At 39.8% G+C, this 23,439-nt stretch overlaps 1 protein-coding gene and 1 long non-coding RNA gene across 10 annotated transcripts in view; one reads left to right on the top strand and one right to left on the bottom strand.

The window, feature by feature from the left end:
• DLGAP1 (DLG associated protein 1) overlaps positions 1–23,439 on the top strand; it is a 908,014-nt gene that overhangs the window by 386,032 nt on the left and 498,543 nt on the right. The gene's annotated exons all lie outside the window — the stretch shown is intronic.
• On the bottom strand, positions 10,082–22,275 carry LOC131490344 (uncharacterized). 2 transcript variants are annotated; one of them, XR_009251045.1, is made up of 5 exons: positions 21,843–22,275; positions 19,003–19,265; positions 15,480–15,688; positions 12,492–12,661; positions 10,082–10,279 (listed from the first exon to the last, which is right to left on the bottom strand). It is a non-coding gene; the product is annotated as an uncharacterized LOC131490344 (long non-coding RNA). The 2 variants fall into 2 exon arrangements; XR_009251044.1 differs by lacking the exon at positions 21,843–22,275 and adding an exon at positions 19,481–19,785.

The following is a 23,439-nucleotide window of genomic DNA, read 5'->3' as shown; positions in this document are numbered from 1 at the left end:
TCTCTCGCCCCGATCTGCTTCTTTATAATTATGGTATCTAGAATTAAGGAATCATTCTTTAGAGCAATAGGGAATTATGCTTGTGTTGCTTGATTGTGCATCTAGACTTATCACAATGGCAAATTCCACATTCAAAGACTGTCAAAAGACACTTACGGATATCATAGCCATGCTTCTGCCTCTCCAGTTAAAGGGTAAATTCAGTCTATCTTCTCTGCATCTGAGAAGCTCTGTCCAAAGTTTCAGAGCTCTGTTAAACCTTATTTTTGCTAAATAGCCTTCAAAAAGAGAGAGGGAAGGCATGGCTCAACTCAGAATAAAAGGAAAAATTGGATAAGGGATGAGCTTCTATCTTTCCAAAAGTCATGTTCCGCTTTGGTATATTGATACAGTATGTATCAACTCATGTGGCTTTAACCAAGTCTCAGAAGTTTTAAAGGGAAGTCTTCATGTACTACATACAAATGACAGTTGGACTCATTGGTTCTGTATATTAATTGAAACAATGCTGGCCATTATTCTTAGCATGGACGCTGTATCCATATATCCATATTAAACATATATTTTAAAATGTCCGTAGTCACAAGTGGAGCGATATGCTTGCCAAATTGAGCCTAAAACGTTTCATATCCCTCTGACATGTTGGATACTGTATTTCACAACTGAGATAACTTACTGCCTCTTTTCTCCACTCTTCCTTCTCTCTCCTCGGGTACAATTTTGCCTTCTAGTATTTTAGTGCCAGCCAGTGATCAGTTCTCACAATTAAATAAACAAGGAGAGTGTGTGGGACTGTACTATATAGAATCTGTTACTAATGAACTGACAGAAATCACAATTACAGTGTATGGAATTCTCGAAGGAATTCACCACCCAAAAGCAATTTCATTCCCATTTGCCCCTATTAACAAAGAAAATGTTACTAGAGTTTGTAGGGTAGAATATATTGAAGAGAAATAATGCCACTTTTGTTTTAATGACTACTTATATTGAGCTTTATATATTTTGGAACTGAGTTTCATTCCAATACTGTTTTCTCCTTTCTCATTCTTAAGCATAAGAAATTTGTAACTCCCTCTTTTCTTCCACTTCACTCCTGAATGGAATTTTAAATCATAATGGGATGAATGGTACCCAGCTGGGGTTTTAAATGTGTAATCTATATTGAGAGAGTAAACAAGATAGACACACTCTTTGTGGCAATGTGGCAATCTGAAATTTCTCTTGAAAAAGTACTTGGAACAAAGATGCACCGTGATGCTAATAATCACATTTGGGGGGCGGCAGGGAGGGGGGGAGTAAAGGATCTATGAGGTGGCATCCCTGTCATTTCCAAGGGTTCTTGAGGAAGAAATACCGATGTGGGAATGAGAAATATTCTACTCATGTTAAATGAGCTACAAGATTCAAGGGAGAGGCCACTGTAGCAAATTTTGTTCTCTGTGTATCATGTTAGGACTCCTGGTAGTTTGTTCATTTGCAAAGGAACAAGCTGAGTTAAATGCTCCTCAGGATCTGTCCCAGCTACTACAATTCCAAGTGCAGTGTTTTTGCACCAAGATCAATTTTCTTGTTTGCACACCTGCTTTGGGTTTTAACACATCTGCTCTTAAAAGATGCCTCAGTTGATAACCAGTTGTGTTCCTTCTAGCATTGCCTCATATCAAGGACTCGGTTTGTACAATGGGATCTAATTTACTTTATAAAAAAACATTAAAGCTGTCAAAGAAAGTTACTAGCTTTAAGGTATGTGGCCTCTTTTTCTATAACTAAAAAAATAAATAAATAAACCATAACCTTTCCCAGATGGCATATTTATAATACCTTTAGGTTTCCCAGGTAATATTTGTCAAAGAGGTGGACATGAGTTGTAAAACTATTGCAAATATTGGATCGGTTGTCACCGAAATTAAACTGACCGTGTACTTAAGAATTTTCAAAACAGAACGGAACTGAGTGCTGCATTTTAGAATCAGATTAGCTAGCGGACTGTAATCGATTGGGAAAGAGGTGATCCCTTGGAGACAAAGACAAAGAAAATCAAAGCCTTAGGCAGAAACCATTAGCAACCGATCCAGTATCAAGTAAGTGGCTCTGTGGCAGCATGAAAGCTTTTGAAGTGTCTAAGTGGCAATTTCCTGTTGTTCCCAGCTCTACAGATTTATTTCAGGAACATTCCTAAAGCCTACAACCTGGTGAGGTTGAATGGAGGTACATGATCTCCCCTCATCTAAGAAAAGACCAATTTTTGTGTCTTTCCATCCCTGAAGTTTTTTTTCAATCACCTTTTTTCATCAATGTCATATAAAATATGCCCAGAACACAGCCTCTGACTTATGTGCCTTCACTTAATGGCATTTCAGTAACTTTACCACTGACTCAGATCCTTAATAAACCTGTAATGTAATAGGTATTCTTTTCTCTGTAATTGCGAAGAAAGTACATTTTAATTCAGCGGAGTAAGACAGCTAAGTGGAAATTTGTGTAGATAACAGAAATATTCTAATTACATTTTGGGAATTATAAGTACAACATTTGTTGCCAGGTGGCCTGGGGAGACCTCTGGGCCCTGCCTGGGGTCTCCACCCATTGGTCCTTGGGATATCACTGGAGGCTGTCTGTCTTGTTGCGGGACAGAATTCAAGGACAGAGGAGACACAAGAGCCCAGGGGTACAAGTAGGAAAGTTTATTAAAGTGAAAGTACTCTCTGGGGATGTGGGAGCAGGGGAGCTCAACTGACAGCTGCCTACCCCAGGGGGTGGGTCTCTGTCTGTTATTGATGGTTGTTAACTAGGTGGTGGAATAATTGTTAGCTGGGGAGGGGATTTCTTTGGGAGCAGAGTTTTGTGCCTTTTTTCCCTTACTGGGTCAGGGGTTTCCAGCCTCCTTTGTCTTGGTCTGGCCGGGTTTGACCGGGCTTCTCATGGCTTTATTTTAAAAGTGTTGCCAGGACAGGTCTCTGGCTTTCCCAGAATAGCTGTGACTCCCCCTGGCCTCCAGGCACACTGTTAAAACCTAACTAACTGCCTACTCCAACATACCAAGAATAAGTATTTGTTTATATGGTGTATTTAAGAAAGAATACCCTAAGTAAGTGAGATAGGCACAATATGAAGATAAATGGAAAATAATGGTGGACTTATACTGTTAGGAGAGGGGCGCCTGGGTGGCTCAGTCGGTTGAGCGTCCGACTTCAGCTCAGGTCATGATCTCGCAGTCTGTGAGTTCGAGCCCCGCATCGGGCTCTGTGCTGATGGCTCAGAGCCTGGAGCCTGCTTCGGATTCTGTGTCTCCCTCCCTCTCTGACCCTCCCCCGCTCATGCTCTGTCTCTCTCTCTGTGTCAAAAATAAATAAAACATTAAAAACAATTTTAAAATAAATAAATAAATACTGTTAGGAGACATGAGACTTAAAAGCTGGTTTCTAAGAGCCAGCATACTTCAAAATTGGACAATATAACATATTATATAGTCATGTAGCTAGGTAGGAACCAGTAATAGTTGGATTTGTGTTATTCAAGTATATAACTCTGTGATCATGCTGAAAATTCCTTGAGTAGGGGCTGGAATTAATAGACTCCAAAGACATTTAGTATTTGTTCTCTCTGGCGGCTTTTATCTTAAATATGCTGAGGCTATTTCTGTCTGATAATTTATGCTTCTAAGCTTCTTCAAGTCACTTTTCTTTAAGTGCTAACAAAAACTGTTCAGAATTTTACAGGTTTAATACAAATTAAAAATTCTTCTGGTGGGTGCAAAGCCATGGTTATCAACTGGAGAAGACTTCTTTAGCCCCCAGTCTGGGTTTTTCCTCCTTCATTCTTAAATGTTTGTTTATTTTTGAGAGGGGGGGGGAGCAGGGGAGGGACAGAGATAAAGAAGGGGACAGAGGATCCAAAGTGGAGCTCGGTGCTGATAGTAGATATCCCAATGCGGGCTGGAGCTCACAAACCTGTGAGATCATGACCTGAGCTGAAGTCCATCGCTTAATGGAATGAGCCAGTTAGGTGCCCCCTCCTTCATTCTTATCCACACTCTACGCGTCCTTTACTTATCTAATGACTCTTCACCTGCTTTGAAGCTATTAACCTGCTCTCAGTGCTCAAGTTTTCCTTTTGCCTCTTGTCGAGATTTGTTTTTAATCTATATTCAAAGTCAATCTTTAAAACCAAGCAGGTTATTTAATTCTGTAGGTGTCTGTGTCTTTCATGTAAAATGGAGAGTTTCATAAAATAAATCCCATAAACAGGTCAAACTTTCCTTGCCCAATAGTAATTGTGTTACTCCCGCTCCACCCCCCTCTTCTGTGATTGTCCTTGGCAACAAGCTGGTGCGTTGTCACAGGCTGGGGTTTTTAGGAGCCATGGCTGAGTGGGGAATTGAACAACACTGGTCCCCAACTGCCTGTATGAACCAGTAAGAGCCCAGACTCCCTACTCTTGGTAAAGCAGCCTAGTAGAGAAAGATTACTGAAATATCAAGTCTACCAGGATTGTAAAGAATAAAATCTAGAAATGAGAGGGGAGTATGAAAAGATGGTAAGGTTAGAATACTTGAGTTGTCGCAGAGGAAGACCTTCCCTTTAAGGTCCTTCTAGGTGGATTTAGAATCAAATTGACGGGACAGATGAATAGGAGAAAATCAAATTTAATAGGTGTACATACAAGGAATCCATACAAACATGAAATTGCAAAGACAACGAGGCAACATGAACCTTATTTGAGCTAAGGAGATGGGTAGGGTCTGAAGATACCAAAGGGAGAAGGCTATTAGCAGGAAGGTGAAAGGAGATGTTTTGAAAAACAAGGGTTGCTTACCATGCACGTAAGTTTCTCAGGTAAAGGAGAGTCTGTTATTAGCTCTCTTCCTGGTACAGGTTCTCCTTTCCGAAGTAAACTTAGGCAGTTGGGGTCCTGGAAGAGAGCCTTTTCTGCATCTGCTGGGTTTTGTACACTTTTAATTCAAAATCATGTTCACTGCCCATGTTGGGGCAGACTGCCCTAGGCCCCTCCAAAACAGACACAAAACATAAAGCTTGGAGAGACCTGTGAGGCATTTGCAGAGGTAAAAGGCGGAAGGTTTCCAGAGAAACCTGTAACTGAGTGCCTGTGAGAGAGAATAAGGAGACCTGAAGAGGGTGACTCACACTGGACACAGTAAGCGTGAGATTTTCCTGATGTCTCACCAGTAAATCCTTTGGAACCTCAACCTTCTGACTCTGAGAGCATAAAGCCTCCATAGATTTTTGTCCAGCCTTTAGTTGACACAGATTGCATGTAGGGTCTTCAGTACATAAATATAAATAAATGAAACAGGTCAGGGAAGGATTCGGTGAACTGAGATGTATGTGCCCCATACGTGGACAGTTGTGCTGGTGGTTAAAATGTAGCAGCCACGGACACATCTTGCAAATAACTCAGGACTTCAAGAAACGCTTGAAATATTTACCTTCGGGTGAAATCTCTAAAATAATTGTTAATGTTGGGAGACAAGTCAAGGAAATTGAGTTTGTATCTCTCTCTCCCAGTGGAGTCAGTCATTGTTTTACTCAATAAGACACAGAAGTTCAGAAAAATAATCCTGTAAGTTATGCTGGTGACACACAGATGTTTAGTGTCACAGCCCAGATAGGAATACAATCTCCTGATTCTCAGTGAAGGATTTTTCTCACATGATTATGAAATTCAGGAAGATCGTTTGTGAGGGATGGACACTGGAAGAATTTCAGGTTGTAATAGAAGTAAAATACCATTCTCTAAAAAATACCTTAAGCGAAACAAATTTTCTTCAATCTGAAATTATCCGATTTATTTTCATCAAATCAATGAATAATGAGTGATATACAGTAACTTTTCTTATGCTTACTAATTGAAAAGTTCCTTGGGTGGAAAAATAAAAAGGAAACCAAACTACCCCAGAGTCTAAGCATTAAGTTGCCCTACAATGGGAGTTTGTATTCCCCTTGTTAATGATCTTTTATTTAGAAGCAAACCCATTGCTTTAAAAATAATAGAATTGTTCAGGACAAATATGGTTTGAGAATAATAAAGAGGTATAAGTTTCTTTCTGCGATTGTTTTCTTACCTTAATAACCTATTTTCCAAAAAGATTAGTTCAAAAAATATCCAACACCATGTGATTACTGTTCAGGCTGTGTGTGTGTGTGTATGTGTGTGTGTGTGTCTAAAGCATCTTAACTAATGCCTTTGTCTCCAGTAATTCTTTCACCCGAGTACTGTCTATACCATTCGGTTCTTCTTATAAAAAAGAGAGATTTTTATATACCATGATTATTAGATAACTCAACTGATAACTTTTTTACCATTTGATCACAATAGCCTTTTTCTGCTTGTAATCACGAGTATGCTGCTTGACAGCGTAAGAAGATTCTGTCATTTCTTTTTTTCTTTTTTTTTTTGAATGATGGCAGAATTAATGTTTAGCGTGGGGGGAAATAAGACCAGGTTGTTAAACCCATTACAATTACATTTGTTGGCAATGTACCGCACTAGCCACCCAGGCTACAGAATTCATTATAAACATATCTGTCCACAATCGGGTGATATTAGTGAAGGAAGACTCACTTAGAAAGCAGAAAAGAGGCACCTGGGTGGCTTAGTGGTTGAGCATCCAGCTTTGGCTCAGGTCCGGATCTCGAGGTTTACGAATTCAAGCCCTACATCGGTCTCTGTGCTGACAGCTGGGAGCCTGGAGCCTGCTTCAAACTCTGTGTCTCCCTCTCTGTCTGCCCCTCCCCTGCTCATGCTCGCTGGCTCTCTCTCTCTCTCAAAAATAAACGTAAAAAAAAAAGAAAGCAGAAGAAGTGATGTTTTCTTGAAATAAGGACTGTGTGTCCAGAAAAGTGACCAACTTGGCTATAAAGGCAAGCTGCAGCCTCCTACTGAACTTGATAAAACATGTAATACTACAGATCTTCTGAGGAGCCCCATGAATAGACATTGTCTGTTTGTGAATAATTCAAAGGTACAGTTTTGCTTACAATAATTTCTAACAGGACTAGACAATTCATAGCAATGACGTTTTGTTTTTAAGATTGGCTAAAATTAATACAGTGACAAACGCTGCCTGCAAGTTGGCAAACTTCAGTACTAATCCGGGAAGTATAAAATAAGATATCATTCTTGCACCCAAATGATTAAAAACAAAGTAAATTGGGTAATAAAAATATTTTGGCACAAATATTGAAAATGCGTATGTTCTACATTGCTGGTAGGAAAGTAAATTTGGTGAGCCATTTCTTTGGGTTGACAGTTTGCCAACCGAATTTTTAAATTTTCAGTTTTTAAATTGATGATTAGGGGCGCCTGGGTGGCGCAGTCGGTTAAGCGTCCGACTTCAGCCAGGTCACGATCTCGCGGTCCGTGAGTTCGAGCCCCGCGTCAGGCTCTGGGCTGATGGCTCGGAGCCTGGAGCCTGTTTCCGATTCTGTGTCTCCCTCTCTCTCTGCCCCTCCCCCGTTCATGCTCTGTCTCTCTCTGTCCCAAAAATAAATAAAAAAAAAAAAAAAAAAAATTGATGATTAAACGGTTTTCTTTCTGAATATCGAATCTAAGATACAAGGGTGTTCATTGCTGCATTTCTCATAATAGTAAATCTTGGTAACATCCTGAATGTCTATCAATAGCAATGCAAATTGCTTTTAGCATAATCATTTTATGGGATCCTCTATAGTTACTGAAAACAATTTTAAGTAATCCATAGTTCCTAAAATAGACCTCAAAAACAGTGGTCTTATGTATGCAACCAACTATAAGGTTCCTAGCCCAACTATAAGGTTCCAACTATAAGGTTCCAGCTGTTGGTAATTAGGAGATGAGTTACCTTTTTCTGAAATGTGTGAATGTTTTACCATAGCCTATATTATAAAATTAAAAATAAATGTGAATTTAATAAGCAGAGCTTAAATTAGGGAAAGTTTGAAAACTATTATTCTAAAACACTCTAATCTAATGGAAATAGAGAAAGTTGATTTTTTGACTATTTTATTTGAGAGCTACACTGGGAATCAGTTTTGAGTGCATTGGGTCCAACATTCTGTAGAGCACAAGAACATTCATTCATTCATTCATTCATTCCCTCTTTCTGTTGTTAATTCAGTGGGTATTCATTCAACACCAACTCAGTTCCAGTCACTGTGGATACAAAGGTGAACGTAATGGTTGTTATCAAGAAGCTTACTAAGAGAGGGAGAGAGAGGCAAAAGGAGGGAGGGATGACGGGGTTCACAAGCTCCTGAGAACAATCCCTAAGAAAATTAATACCACTCTAATCATGGGCAGTACAAAGTATGATGGGGATACTCAGGTTCTGGAACTTTCCTACTTGCTCCTAACTCCATTCGATAATCCCTAAGACTATGGCTCCCCAATGGCTCATGTGCCTGTGGAATGGACTCAGTCCTGCAAGGTCTTTAAGGACAGACTCTTACAAGGCTGCTTCTATTTTTATTTTTTTTAAGATTTTATTTTTTTTAAGTAACATACACACCCAATGTGGGGCTCAAAGCTACCACCCCGAGATCAAGAATTGCATGCTCTACTAACTCAGCCAGCCAGGCACCACATCACTTCTATTTTTAGAGGAAAGTTGCCTTTTTGCCTCCTGATTCCAGCAATTAGACACAAGGTCAGTCTTCCTCAGACAACTTTCAGAAATAAAGCAACCTGGACCCAACGACTCAACCTCTTTTTTTTCTTGATTTCTTATACTTTTCCTTATATTCAAACCTTCATTGGAGAAAAACCAAGGTAGCTGTTCCCTACTGGCGCTCTACAGAATGGTGGTCTTTCTCAGGTTATCCACAGGTTGACTAGGAAAAAATGGCACTTGGTCAGATAATTTGGGGAAAAAATAAAGTATAATTGCACTGTTTATTTTACTACAGAAATTTTTGGATCCTTGAATTCTTAGCTGTATCATAAATCTCCAATAGGAGTAAAATCTTCTGTAATCAAACATTCCTTTGTGTGTGTGAGTGATACAGCTATTATTATCTGGAAAATCTTAAAGACATAGTTTGGGAAATCCCTTTCAAATGTTAGTCTGAGAATATCAGTACTCGCCTCCCATATGAATTGACTTCCCCTTAGTTACCTTAGGTAAACTGCTAACACTTTTGCTCCATGATCAATACGTTTCTCTTTTTTATTGTTTTATTAGTTATAATATGAAGTTTCAAGCCCGGGAACATAAAGACAATAAATCATTTTGCTTATTTCTTAAAATGTCATCTTCCAGTTTGTCCCCACTCCTATTTTTGCATGGTCTCAGTCACCACATGCGGTTTCCAATATGTAAAGAGTTTAATATTATTTCCTAAGATTTTCCAAAGTGCTCTATGGTCTCGTAGTCATAACTGAAACACTATTTTCCAATCAGCAGTTTACTTACCTACTTCCTTACTGTTAAAGTGTTACGTTCCTTCCAATTATCCCTTACGATAAAAGCTGCAAAGAACTTCTTAGCATTCATTATATTTTTCATTATTTTTAGACAGATTCGTCAAAGACTCGTCCTCCTTTGAAACTCTGTTGTGAAGCTCTTTAATGTACCTTGCTGAAGAGAACTCTTTAAACTATGCAGCTACCGCTAGGGTTTTTACAAATGGTTCTTAGACACTGTGGTTGACTTCCCATCAAGTAGCTTGAAAGCGGTCACGTGAGCTCTCTATTGAACGAGCAAGGCCACTTGGGGGGAGACAGACTGAAACACTGTGCACCTGCTGGGTAGACTTATAGAGGGATTTGCACAAGTAGGTCATCATTTTAGTTCAAAATGTAGCTTCACTGATGCCACAGTCATCAATGCTTTCAATAGTTTCATGCAAATATTTTTGTAAGCGCAACATATATTTTATTATAGCATCCAAAAGGAAATCAAGTCTATGCTATACATTAACCGGATAAAACTCAGCTACTTTTTTTAAAACCAGAGTGCTTCCTTTAACAAATAATTTCTTAACCTTCTCTACCAACATGGAAACAGTCCAGAAACCCCCATGTTATTAACATGACAACACCTGGCTTATTCAGAAATCAAACTTCTGCGAAGTTACAATCATTCAGTCCAGTGATTTCTTTAATAAACACTCACTGAGCACCTACTAGTTATCAGACACTGTTCTCCCACCGGGAATGCGGTCATGAACAAAACAGACAGGAAAACTCTCTTCACAGAGTTTACATCTTCGTGTGAGGAGAAAGACGATCAGCAAAATTAAGTAGAATCTACCTATGTGAGGTCAGCAGGTGATAGCCGCTGCAGAGGGGAAAAAAAAAAATCAGAGAAAGTGAAAGCAATTTGGGGGCAGAGAGAGGGTTACAAATTTAGATGGGGCCCCGGGTGAGGACCTTACTGAAAAGGTGACAGGTAAGGAAAAACCCTGAAGTAGGTGAGGGAATGAGGCATGGGTGAATCTACGGGAAGACTGTGCACAGCAAAGGATGTGACAAGTGCCCAAAATACAATATAATTGGGAATTACCCTGTACGAGAAAGAGCAGTGAGAGTGGGCATTAGGAAGCCTAGATTTGAGGGTGAGCCCCTGTAGTGCGCACCTGGGTGACTGTTAGCAAGTCGCTCACCACCTTGAAGTTCAAGTAGAAAATACGGCATGGGCCTGGGGAATGGAATCCTGTCTGAGTTTCTTACCTCCTGTATCCATTAATAACTGAGCCCTAAGAGGAGGTTAGACGGCATTTGGCTCCTTTAATCCATGAGGCACAAACATACGTGGTACGTTCAAGAAAACTCTCCATCACGGACGCCCACTTACAGTAAAAGGGCGCCGCACTTAAATGTGGAACTTCAATAATCTAGAACACAAGATGACACCCCGTACCTCATTCCCGGAAATTCCTACTACTAGGAGCGATAAGGGTAAAGGGGCGTTGCTGTAACAGATTTCACTTTTCACGAGTGAGAGGCACTAACAGTTTGAGGTTTCTATTTCATTTGATATGGTGCATTATTTCAATACATGGTGTGGCGTGCTTTGTCCATGCATTTATTAAAAACTGTGCAAGGTCTGATAGTAGTTTATTTGCTGCCAATTGAAATAGGAAGTTGAATTCAGCTTAGGACACTGAGATCCCATAGAACAGAGCAAGGTAATGTGTTCACGGTGTTAATTTTTTTTTTTTTTTTTTTTTATTTATTTTTGGGACAGAGAGAGACAGAGCATGAACGGGGGAGGGGCAGAGAGAGAGAGGGAGACACAGAATTGGAAACAGGCTCCAGGCTCCGAGCTGTCAGCCCAGAGCCCGACGCGGGGCTCGAACTCACGGACCGCGAGATCGTGACCTGGCTGAAGTCGGCCGCTCAACCGACTGCGCCACCCAGGCGCCCCACACGGTGTTAATTTTATGATCTGCCATGGGCTTTTATATTTCCTTAAAAAAATACTGCGTAGAAACACAAAAGGAATAGGTACGCATATCAACACAGAGAGATGGTTCCCTGTATATTTATTTGCTTTCAGTCGTGCTGGGGAGGAAGAATTTCCTGTGCCCTTCAAGCTGGACTCCTAGCTGGACTTAGAACCAAATTGACATGCGACAGATTAACAGGAGAAAATCAAATTTAATAGTATAGGTGCAGGGAATCCACACAAACGTGGAAATTCCAAAGACAGGCAGCATGATGCTGTATGAGCTAAGGATAGGGGTAGGAGGATACACAAAGGGGAAAATGACCATTGCGAGGAAGTGTGTGGAAAACAAAAGGTGCCCTATTATATAGACCAGCTTCTTAGGTAAACAGGTATCTCTGTTGATAGCTCTCTTGCAGCCAGTTGGCAGGGAGGTCAAGAGCTTTTCCTGAATCTGCTGGGATTTGATTGCTTTTAAATCAAAATAATCTTCATGCCAAAGTGGCCCATCTTGAGATAGCCTGCCCTTGACCCCTACAGTGTAAAACTCCACTTGCATTCTTAGCACTTCATAAGGGAAAGGAGCTAAATTTTTAGAATCATCTCGGCTGCTTTGGGTTTTATTCTAAATTTTTCTATTTGGTTCCAGCTGTTCTATTTGGTTCTATTTGGTTCTATTTGGTTTTCAGCTGTTTCTAGGAAAGACACACTTTATTCTTCGCCAGATTGAAATGATTTTTTTTTTTCATTTGTATTGAAGTAGATGAGACTGAAACAGATTGGCTTATCAAAGGCCAATTAGGGAAGGCATGGCCATCACGTGCTACTTAGGCAAAACCATCATGAAGGGACCACAAAGAATAGTTTTAAAGTTCAGCTTTAAGTAAAATCAATATTATTCAAGGTCATTTATTACTCAGGCTTTGCCCAGTGCTGCTGACCTGGAAAGTAAATCACTTTCGTCACCATAAACTGTGGTGTGTTTTTGCTTCTACTTTGCTATGTTTCTGTTTTCCTAACAATGATATTCTAAGTTGATCTCAAATAAATAAAAATTTTACTTAGCAAGTGAATCTGTGTTAACAAGAACTGCAAAACTTACCTCCCTCTATTGTAACCGAACTAATGTGAGTTCACTCCTTGGTGAGTCACAGATAGAAACTGCATCAGGTGAGTCGTCAAACAGAGGAAACTTTATTTGCAGCACATCCAAGGCGATCGTAGGGAATAACTTCCAAAACCATGACTCCTTGAGCAAGGGTGGATGGGTTCCTTTTATGTAGGGTTAGAAAGAATATTTTAAAAGGGCATCCTTATCATTTGTAGAGACAGGCATAAGGTCCTACAGTGCCTTAAGAAAACATGCCTATTCATACATTGTATGTTATGTAAATGAGGCTTGTATTCCTCCTGGAAGTTCCAGGGAGGCTAGTTTTAGTATTAGAATGAGGACGAGGTAAATATGGGTCACTCCATGGGTCGGTCCATGGTCCATCTGCACAGACTGAGTCAGGAGTTAAGCACAATCTCATCTCATCACCCCAGTGGTCTGGGCTGCCCAACTCTTTGTCCAGACAGTCATTATTGCTTGAGACGTAGTTTTGCTTTCCATCACAGGATGCTATGCTGTGGGGTCTTTTGCCTGAATTAAGAGATAAACCGGAAGGAAAAGCTTAAGGAAAAATGTGAGACAAAGTTTGGTAAGTACAGGCAGTTAGGCAGCCAAAATCCGGTCTTGAAGTCCAGCTGGTGACACTAAGGAAAAGAGAGGGAGAGTGAGGGAACTAACATTTTTTGAATACTTAGCATGCTCCATATTCTGGGCTACAAAGTAAAATATGCCATTTCATTTAACCTTAATACAGCATATTATTATTCCTGTTTTCAAATGGGCAGATGAGAGGCGCCTGGGTGGCTCAGTCGGTTAAGCGTCCGACTTTGGCTCGGGTCACGATCTCATGGTCTGTGAGTTCGAGCCCCACGTTGGGCTCTGTGCTGACAGCTCAGAGCCTGGAGCCTGCTTCAGATTCTGTGTCTCCCTCTCTCTCTCTCTGCTCCTCCCCCGTTCATGCTCTGTCTCTCTCTGTCTCTCTCTCAAAAATAAATAAACATTTAAAAAAAAATGGGCAGTTGAGACTCAGAGAAGTCATATGGTAGGTGCATAGTAAAAACCTCGCAAGTCTCCATACTTTTCTCAAAGAGAGCATGCTGATTTCCATTATCTAGCCCCTGATTGCACTGACATAGCATACCCTTGGCATTGAACCTAAGAACAGCAGTGTGGTTGCAGTAGAATCTGGGTGGATCCAGGAAGCAGGCGGCTATCTATCTGGCTCCCCCACCACCAACCCCCCGGACACACTCTGCTTCTGCACTGCTGGGACGGCTCCCCTATGCAGACTGAGTCTCCCTGGGGCTGAACCACCACCCCTACAATTCACGTCTTAATAACAATGACACCTTGCGAAGTAACAAAACTCTGAGACTCCCAAGACCAAATGCCAACTGATAACATTCGTTTTGTGAGATATTTCAGGACTAAGGCCAAGGAGAAGATGTTTGCATCCCTTTTCTGAGAGGCAGTTGCACTAAATGATCTAAAGATCACAGCCCAGAAAGTCACTGTGTGACCAAAGAATCAGAAGTAGGACAGGGGGCACTACTAAATGGATAGCGGTGTATGCTATGATCTCCTGGTGCTTTTTAAAATCTAAAGAAGCAGAAGTGACTGCTTATGATCAAAGCTCCTTCTTCTAATTGGTAATGCAGACTCAGAAACACTTATTTTCTAAACTATTCTATTTGGTATTTTTTAACTCCCTGATAATACTCAACCCCTAAGTATTTCTTACCCAATAGATGATGAGGGTTAAGTGTTCTACCCTGAAAAGCATAAAAACTATTCCAAACCAGGAAAAGCAGATTTGGCTTCATCATTTCCTTGATGCAGCATTTTAAAATCCTTTTTATTCCTTACGTGGAATGGCATGTGAGAATCTAGATACCTCAAACTGCGCGAACAAGGGACATTGTGTGACCCTTTTAGACGAAAAGCCACCAACTTACCCCAAGAATGGTTTGCAACAGTTTAGAAGCCTTAGCCTAGCACTTCTTAGGCTGAATTCAGCTCACGCTAACTTGTGTGTGTGCATGGCGGAGGTCAAGAAGAATACGTTTGAGAAACATCCTTGCCTTTCATAAGCACAGTCGAAGCTGCACGGGCTGGAGAGCATGCTTCGACATAACCCTGTCAACGTGGAAAGTCTGGGAAGAGCAGGCACTGTTTTGACACTAAGACTCACTTCCCACAATAAGGAAACAGATTTGGAGTTACTCGTCTTGTGGCTGGCTGTATTTGGCTATTTTAGAGATGGGAGTATTTGGCTATTTTAGAGATGGGACTGCTTGGATCCTAACAAGAGATTGTTTCAGATCAAAGTAACAATTTTCTAAAAATACTCCTGATTTCCTTGGCAACTGAAAAATGTCAGTCTGAAGAGTTTCTTAGTGGTCATGTAAAGAATCCAGGAAGTATCCTGTATATATATATATATATATATATACACACACACACACACACACACACATATATATGTAATATACATGTGTGTATATATACATATTTATGTATGTGTTATACATGTGTATATATATATATGATGTACATGTGTATATATATATATGATGTGAATATATATATGTTAATAAATATACAAATTATATATAAATAATATATACAATATCAATAATATAATAAATATATATGTTAATAAATGAACGAATGAATAAGGTTATGGTTAAATTAACATTCTCTCCATATATGGTTCTTTTCATTTGTAACTGCCAGCTATAAGTGAGACTTCAGTACAAAATGCCAACTGTAGAAGGTAAAGATCTAAATTGAAGAAACTTTTCATTTGATACTTGTGTTGTGTGGGGAACAGCAGTGTCATAGTAAAAGTAAAGCAAAAGGGCCTTTGGAGTCAGAGAACCAAGAGTTGAATCAATTACGGGACCATGGGCCAGTCACTTTTACTACCCTGAGGTACTGTTACCGCATTGGGAAAATGGTTATAACAGCAATACTCACCTGTGCTTCTGCATATAGCAAATGAGAGGTGAAATACTCAGTGATGTGTAGGGTGTGCACACCCTGACTTTGGACATGGTCAGAGCTCTTTCCCTGTACACGCTCCAGGCCTCAGATGTCCCTTCTGTCATTTATCTTCCAGTTGTCTTATTCACTGCTAAATCTCTAAAACCTGGAATTGTACATGCTCCTTAGTGCACAAGAGGTATCTGTGGAAAAGGGAGAGCAGGTAGGTTAGGTGATGATCTTATCCAATTTGCCCATTGTTTGTGTCTTGCTCTCTCCTTCTGGTCCTTTGACGTTGACTCAGTAGCATGGCCTACCCAACTCATGGTTTCTGTTTTACTCCTGGATTATAGTCTTATGGGTCAGCCTTCTAGGTCTCAGACACTACAGCCCACAATCAAATCCAGTGCCCTTTCCCATCTCCAGGCATGCCCTGGGTGCTCCTTGGTTAGACACAGCAATACTCTATAAGGACAAAGAGGTATTTCTATCATCACCATCCCACCAAAAGTGAGGCTTTCCAAGTGTGACAGCCAATGGTATGCTCTTCACCAAACACTTCTGGTCTCCCCTTTCCAGTACATAAAGGACCATACTCCTCTAGCTGTCCAGAGTTAGCTGTGGCCACATGAGTTGCTTTGGCCAAGAACATATGAACATGATGGGCATGTTGCTGCTTCCTATCCAAGCTTTCAGAGCCAGAGGAGAATTTGTCTTTTTCTTGTCTTGATGAACACAGAAGAAAATACTTAGTGAAAAACCTTAGTATTGATAATTCCGGCAGTAATATTCACTTGGCCCAAGTCAGAAAGTGGAAGCCTGCCAGCTGTGTTGTTTCCTGTCTGCTCTGGCCCTATCAGGGAGGCTGAGTTTCCACAGGGCGTGAGGTCAGGCCTCCATCACTGGAAGCTCCACACTCAACCACAACTTTCCCTTCCAATCCTAAAACTGAGCGAGAATCTTTCTGATGCTGCTAAGTAATCTAAAAAGGGAGTAATTCATGGATGACTTAAGAACAGAGCCAACACCCAAATAATTAGTAAGTTGGATGATATTTTTATATACTGACTATCTCAGAGATTACCAAAGAGAGGAGTTTAAATTTGACTTCCAAAGCATGGCTTGTAATTTTGCACTTCTCGATTAGACTCAAAATTTATAAAAAGCTTTTGGAAAGATGGGAGAGGTACAAGATCAGAAGGCTCATAACAGTCACAGAGAGATAAATGCCAAAGGGGAAAAACAGAAATTCATGAGTTTACAAAATACAAACACACTTTCACATAGATGCGCATACATATGAACACATGTCCCCATGTATGTACCTTTTTGATTAAGTATAAAATGCAAAATTGTTTTCAAATATAATTTGGTAAAATAGAAAGAAATGAAAAACCAGATTCAGTGCTAGGCCATTCTATTTTTGTCTCTGCCTGTACTGCCTGAACAATTTCAGATGACCTCAGCCATCTTCTATCTCCTACCTAAAATGTGTGTTTGAACCAGTTGATCTCCAGAGTCTTCTAATTCTAATAACCTATTGTCATTCCAAGTGAGTGGGAGTGCATTCTGTCATAATAAGGAGAAGAATTAAACCAGTACGTTTTGAAAAAATAAATGTATTGATTCAATTATGCCTGACTCCTTCAAAACATCTTTTTGAGTTAGGTTATGACAAGAAACATAAAAAAGGTGATAACACTGAAGTAAATTGGGTTCAGAGAAAATACAAGAATCCAAGTACCCTCACTAAAAGGGTAAATATAGCTGTGATTACATGTTAAATGGCTGAAAGCCATACCAAAAAAAAAGTTGACTATGAGAATTGAATAGCTTTCCTAGTGTTAAAGGCTTAAAGAAAAAATATTCTATGTAACACATTTTTAAAAGGAGAAACTGGATAATATTCTTGGTAGGATTAGTTAAGTCAGCCCTCCTCCTACAAAGTGAGAAAAAACAATAAAAAATAGGCAACATCTTGGAATAGGCAATTCACAGTAAGAAAACCCTAAATGGGTAATAATTATTTTTTTTAATTTTTTTTTTTCAACGTTTTTTATTTATTTTTGGGACAGAGAGAGACAGAGCATGAACGGGGGAGGGGCAGAGAGAGAGGGAGACACAGAATCGGAAACAGGCTCCAGGCTCCGAGCCATCAGCCCAGAGCCTGACGCGGGGCTCGAACTCACGGACCGCGAGATCGTGACCTGGCTGAAGTCGGACGCTTAACCGACTGCGCCACCCAGGCGCCCCTAAATGGGTAATAATTATTAAGAGATGCTCAAACAGCATAAAAATCCAGAAAATACTAATTAAGGGGCGTCTGGGTGGCTCAGTCGGTTAAACATCCAACTTTGGCTCAGGTCATGATCTTGCAGTTCATGAGTTCAAGCCACAAGTCAGGCTCTGTGCTGAGCACTCAGAGCCTGGAGCCTGGAGTCTCCCTCTCTCTCTCAAAAATAAAATTTTAAAAATTGTTTTTTAAAAAAGAAAATACTAATTAAGGCATCAATAAAATGCCAATCTATAATCATAAGACAAAAACTAAAAAGTCATGCAATATCAAATGCTGGTGAAGATGTAGAAAAATGGAGACCTTCAGGCAGCTATTTGGGAAAATAATTTCACTGAATTTATTGAAATTGACTATGTACATATCTACCAATTATACACACGCTAGCAATTGTACTATTGGATATTTCTTCAGAAAGTCATTCAGGTGCTCAAGGAAAAAGTGTATTGATGCTCATGACAGCCATTGCCATTGGTAAACTTACCAATGCATGCATAGGATGATATGTTATGGAGTATAAAAAACAGTAACTTAGATGTATATTCAGTAACATGGATAGATCTTTAAAAAAAATGTTGAATAGAAAAAGTTAGAAAGATATTTATACCACAGTATCATTTATGTAAATTAAACATGCTCCATGCCCAAATTGTTCAAAGCTTCTGTGTGTGTGTGTGTGTGTGTGTGTGTGTATAAAAGTAGAATAAAAGAACACACTTTAAATATATTCTAGAAGCTGTCTCGGGGGGAGGGAGGTGTGGAATTAGTGACCAAAGATCATAGAGGAAAAAAGTTAAACTGCAGGGCATTCTATAAGAGGGTGTTCTGTGGATTGATGATAATATCATAAACTCAAGTCTACAATCATCTTAAACTTGGTTATCTGAGGTCCATATTTTTAAAAAAGTTAAAACTTGAAAAGCTGAGAAAAACAAAATTAAGAATGTATGAAAAAGCACCATAAAAACACCAGCTGAATTTGAGAGGCTTTGTGAAAGCTGGGCTTGAATCTCACACACGGTGAATTTACAGTAGTTTCGAGGGTTGGCCATTCTCACTTGGGGAGAGCAAAGGCGATAAAAACTTGCTATGGTCACGGCAGTTGAGGGTGGAAACTGTACCTAATTCATTCGAGGGTCCCCTGCCCCAGCACAGGGCCTGGCGCTTTACAGATACTCAATGTCTGTAGAATGAATGAACTCGCATTTTAAAAAGAAATCTTACTCTTGTGGCTAAGCCTTGGGACAAATCTGAAAGCAGGAGAGAGATTTTTCCATTAAGTAAACAGTAATAGCTAGATCAATTGCACTCAGTGCTGAAGGTCAGGGGCTCATCATGATAGTCATTGCAACTGGACAGTGCTGTTTTTTGTGCCCTGATTTATATTACGGGTCAAGTCTTTCAGAATAGGAGTCCAGGTTATTTTCTTCCTTGAGACTGAAGCTGTCTTCAGAACAAGGTTTAGCCACGCAATGACTTCATTAGTGCTGCAAAAGAAGGAATGGACCTGTATTAAGGCTTTGTCATTCTCACACTTGAAAATAGCCAGGTTACTAACAATATTAGAAAAGGAAAACAAATCTACAAAATCATTAAATGAAGTCGCATTGCCATATCAACCATTATCTTTTATCCCTAGCTTTAAGAAAATAGTATCGTGTGCCTTGTTAGTGCCTGTCAGTAAATAATAATGTTGGGGCACCTGGGTGGCTCAGATGGTTGGGCGTCTGACTCTTCATTTCAGCTCAGGTCACGATCTCAAGGTTGTGAGGTTGAGTCCTGCATTGGGCTCAGCGTTGAGTGTGGAGCCTGCTTGGGATTCTGTCTCTTCCTCTTTCTGTCCCTCTCCTGCTTGGTCACTCTCTTAAAATAAGTAAATAAACTTTAAAAATGTAAATAATGGTAAATAGTCCATTATTATTTTTGCATTATTTTGGATTATTCTCAATTTCTTTCAGTGCTGATTCATGCGTCAGACCTCTATCTTGGCAACATTTTGCACCTCTTCCCTTTCACGCAGAAAACACACAAATTACTGTGCCTCTGCCAACCCCATCACTTTAATGATACCCTGTTGAGGAATATTTTAACAGAAGACCATGAGAAGTGCGAATCTTACAACAAAGGGTATAGGATTTATTGTTGGTCGAATTTCAGGCTTCAGGGGAGATGCATGTGTATGTGGTGGGTGTATAGGTGTGTGCCCGTATGTCTCCTGTCCTAGATGTCCTGCACAGGCAAAGCCAATGATCCAGGCTAATGGGTCAGTCCTGCAAGATAGAAGCATCTTGTTTAACTACACTTATATAGATTAAGATGCCAGGACGAGATCTGACTGTCCTTTAAACTAAAAATAAACCAATTTCTGAGGTGACCAAAAAGTTACATTTGTGGTTGCAGACAGAAAAGAATATTCTTCCCCAAATACTTTGAATGAAAGAGTTAAACAGGCATGTCTAGAAAATATACATTTTGCATAATAAGATTAACATTCTTTTTTATTTGAAGAAAAGACTTCCTCTTTTACATTAAAAAATGAATTCTAAACACACTTTATATTTTTAAGTTTTTAAAAAATAGTTTATTTGAAATATTGGGATTCTTTTTAAAATACATGGAGATGACAGGAGCTTTTGGGATCTATATAAAAATGATTTAATCTTTATAGGAACAGATTGGTGAGTCACAGTAACAATTTATAGTTAGCACATTGAATTTATGCATTTTTGTTCGTGTCATGATAGCTTAAAGATACTTAATAGATTATTTTTAAGTCTTTAACTGGATAAATCTTGAGCAACAGACAGACTTGTGGATTGTTAGAATCCCCATTCGTTTGAAGACCACTGAGAAAAGAAGGTGAAGCATCTTTGAAATTACCGTGTAAGTCATGGGTAAAACTCATTCAGTGCAAGCATCTAATTATATACCTTTTTTTTTTTTAATGTGGATGTTGAGGAAAGTAAGGGGCATCATCTAATGCAGGAACGCGTAATGTTGGGGAAATGTCTTTGTGATTAAATTGCTAGCGGCAAGGTGAGCGGGTCCTAACGCTCAGAATGTACTCAGAAATGACCTTGAGAAAGAACCTTAGATCATGATTATGTTAGTTGAAAGGGCTCCAAGTGGAAAGAGTCATTAATTTTGGAAAGATTCAATCAATGATGCTTTTCACTTCACTCTCCTGCTTCACAAAAGACTTAAAGATGTGAAATTTCCTATCAAACTCATGTAGTGCAATAGTGGCTATTTTACAGTGGGGGTAGGGGGGCTCACTTGAACCTCGATTCCCCAAATCAGAGCCCCTTTTGGAACTTTACCTTCTACTTTTCCCCCAAGGCTGAATAATTCAGAATCTGAGTCATTGTAACGATTTAATTCAATGACCAAGTCACAATACAGATAGGAGAGCTAAAGTTTTCTGCTTTCTCCATGGTCTGTTATAATTCCGTATTTTCCTACAGCCTCATTTAAATCCCTTCTGATGAAGTCTAAGTCCTTCGCTTATCATTCTTCCTTCATAATAGCCATTCTTCATTCAACAAATATTTATTGGATGTCCTTTATGTACAGATTATATGCCAGTTACTCTTCCTTAAATATATTGTTATTTAAACTTGCCAGTTTTAATGGATGCTGTGATGGGCCGTCCAGATACCCCTTTAGGTATTTATTCCACCCCCTGCTGGGAGTTTTGGCACTGATGCCTCTCAGACACGTCCCTTCTGGGGAACTGCCTTCAGTTGAAAGGAGCTGTCACACACAGGGCTATGCTTCCTCTCCAGGGCAGTCCACGTGCAATGACTAGTCAGTGAGGGGGACACAAAGGCCCAGCCCCCTTTCTTTAATTTGGGATAATTCTGAAGGGCCATCCCAGTTCTCAGGTTCAGCACTTTCCCTCACCCAGTCCTTCTTCCCTCGCTACTTTAGTGGTAGTTTTCCCCAGTACAACCCCCACCCCCACGGACCTTTCTGCTCTCAAATCCCCATCTCAGAGTCTGTCCCCAGGGAACCCAACTTAAGATTAAAAAAAAAAAAAAAAAAAAAACACCGTAGAGTATCACCTGTCAACCGTCCTTCACAGCTCATCCTGTTGTTTCCATCATCTCTGTTAGTATCCAGAGCATCACTGTTTCTGGTTACCAGATTTCTACCGCTTATCAGATGCTAGCCATCAAAAAACAGCAACAACAAAATGACTATAATTTTACTGCCAAAACTGAGCAGTCTAACTCGTGCCATGCAAGTATATCCACCAGTGTCCAGATTATACTTGAAGAGGGTGATAACGCTGATCTTCAGTGCTACCTTGTGACTGTGTGTGTGTGTGTGTGTGTGTGTAAAGCAATCATTAACTGGTCCAGCAGAATATTTTCAGTGGACTCTTCTATTGACCCCTTTCTGGTATAGCACATTGTGTTGTGAGTAGATTTAGTTGTACAGTTGAGCCTTGAACAGTGTGGGGTTAAGAGCACCAAACCCCTGCACCGTGGAAAATGTGCATATAACTGTTGACTCCCAAAAAACTTAGCAGCCCCCTGCTTACTAGAAGACTTACCAATAACCGAAACAGTCTATTAACACATATTGTTATATATGTATTATATATTCTATTTATAATAAACTAAAGAAAAGAAAATCATAAGGACATATATATATTGTATATATTATATATGTATATATATATATATATATTATATATATATCTGTCCTGTCACTTAAGCAGTGATGATGAGGAGGACAGAAAATGTTTCGCATAGTTCTTGCCATACAGTTATTATATTTTCACATGAAGACACAACAGATGTTTATTAACTGTGCAGCATAATGATTACTCTTCACTAAATGGAAATGGGTCATCCTAAAGGTCTTTATTGTCATCATCTTCCTGTTGAGTAGACTGAGGAGGACGAGGGGTGATGGGGGGGAAGAGGTGCAGAAGGTAGAAAGGAAGGCAGAAGAGGCGGGTGCAACTTTACAGAAATACATATTTCATAATTTGACCTTTTTTTGCTTTTTCATTTCTCTAAAAAGCTTTCTGTACAATGCCAATCTTTCTTCCTCCACGTACTTTAGTTTCAGCACCCATATCATAGAAGGGTCCATGTTGTAAAGGAAGTCAAAAGCAGTCTTGAATAAATCAGGATTCTTCTGCCAGATTATCTAACGTCAATTTGTTCATGAAGACGACTCATGTCTGTCAAGACAACTCTTAATTCATCTGGTGTGGTGCCTATTAATTCTGGAATTTCTCCAAGAAGCCCTTTACCTCCTGGCCTTTTTGCCATGTCCACAATCTATTTCATGATTTCTTCGATTTCTATGTCATAATCTCTATCATAAATCCTGTGAAGTCATGTACAACCTCTAGACACAGTTTTCCCCTGCAGGAATTCACTGCTTCAGGCTAGATGGTTTCCATGGCTTCTTCTGTAACAACGGTGGCATCTTCAATGGTGTAATCCTTCCAGGCTTTTATGATGTCTGGTTTGGATTCTCTTCTAGAACACGGACAATCCTTTCCATGTAGTACTGTGTGTAATGAGCCATAAAGGTCCTTAAGACTGATCAAGAGGCCAAATTGGAGACATTGTGTTTGTGGGCAGGTAGATCACTTTGACATCTTCAGTGTTGAATTCATGGGGCTCAGCGGAGGAACCG

Source organism: Neofelis nebulosa, chromosome 11 (assembly GCF_028018385.1).
Source record: "Neofelis nebulosa isolate mNeoNeb1 chromosome 11, mNeoNeb1.pri, whole genome shotgun sequence".
In the NCBI taxonomy this organism is placed as follows: domain Eukaryota; kingdom Metazoa; phylum Chordata; class Mammalia; order Carnivora; family Felidae; genus Neofelis; species Neofelis nebulosa.
The sequence above is the reverse complement of the archived record's forward strand: the minus strand, read 5'-3'. Positions and strand labels throughout refer to the sequence as shown.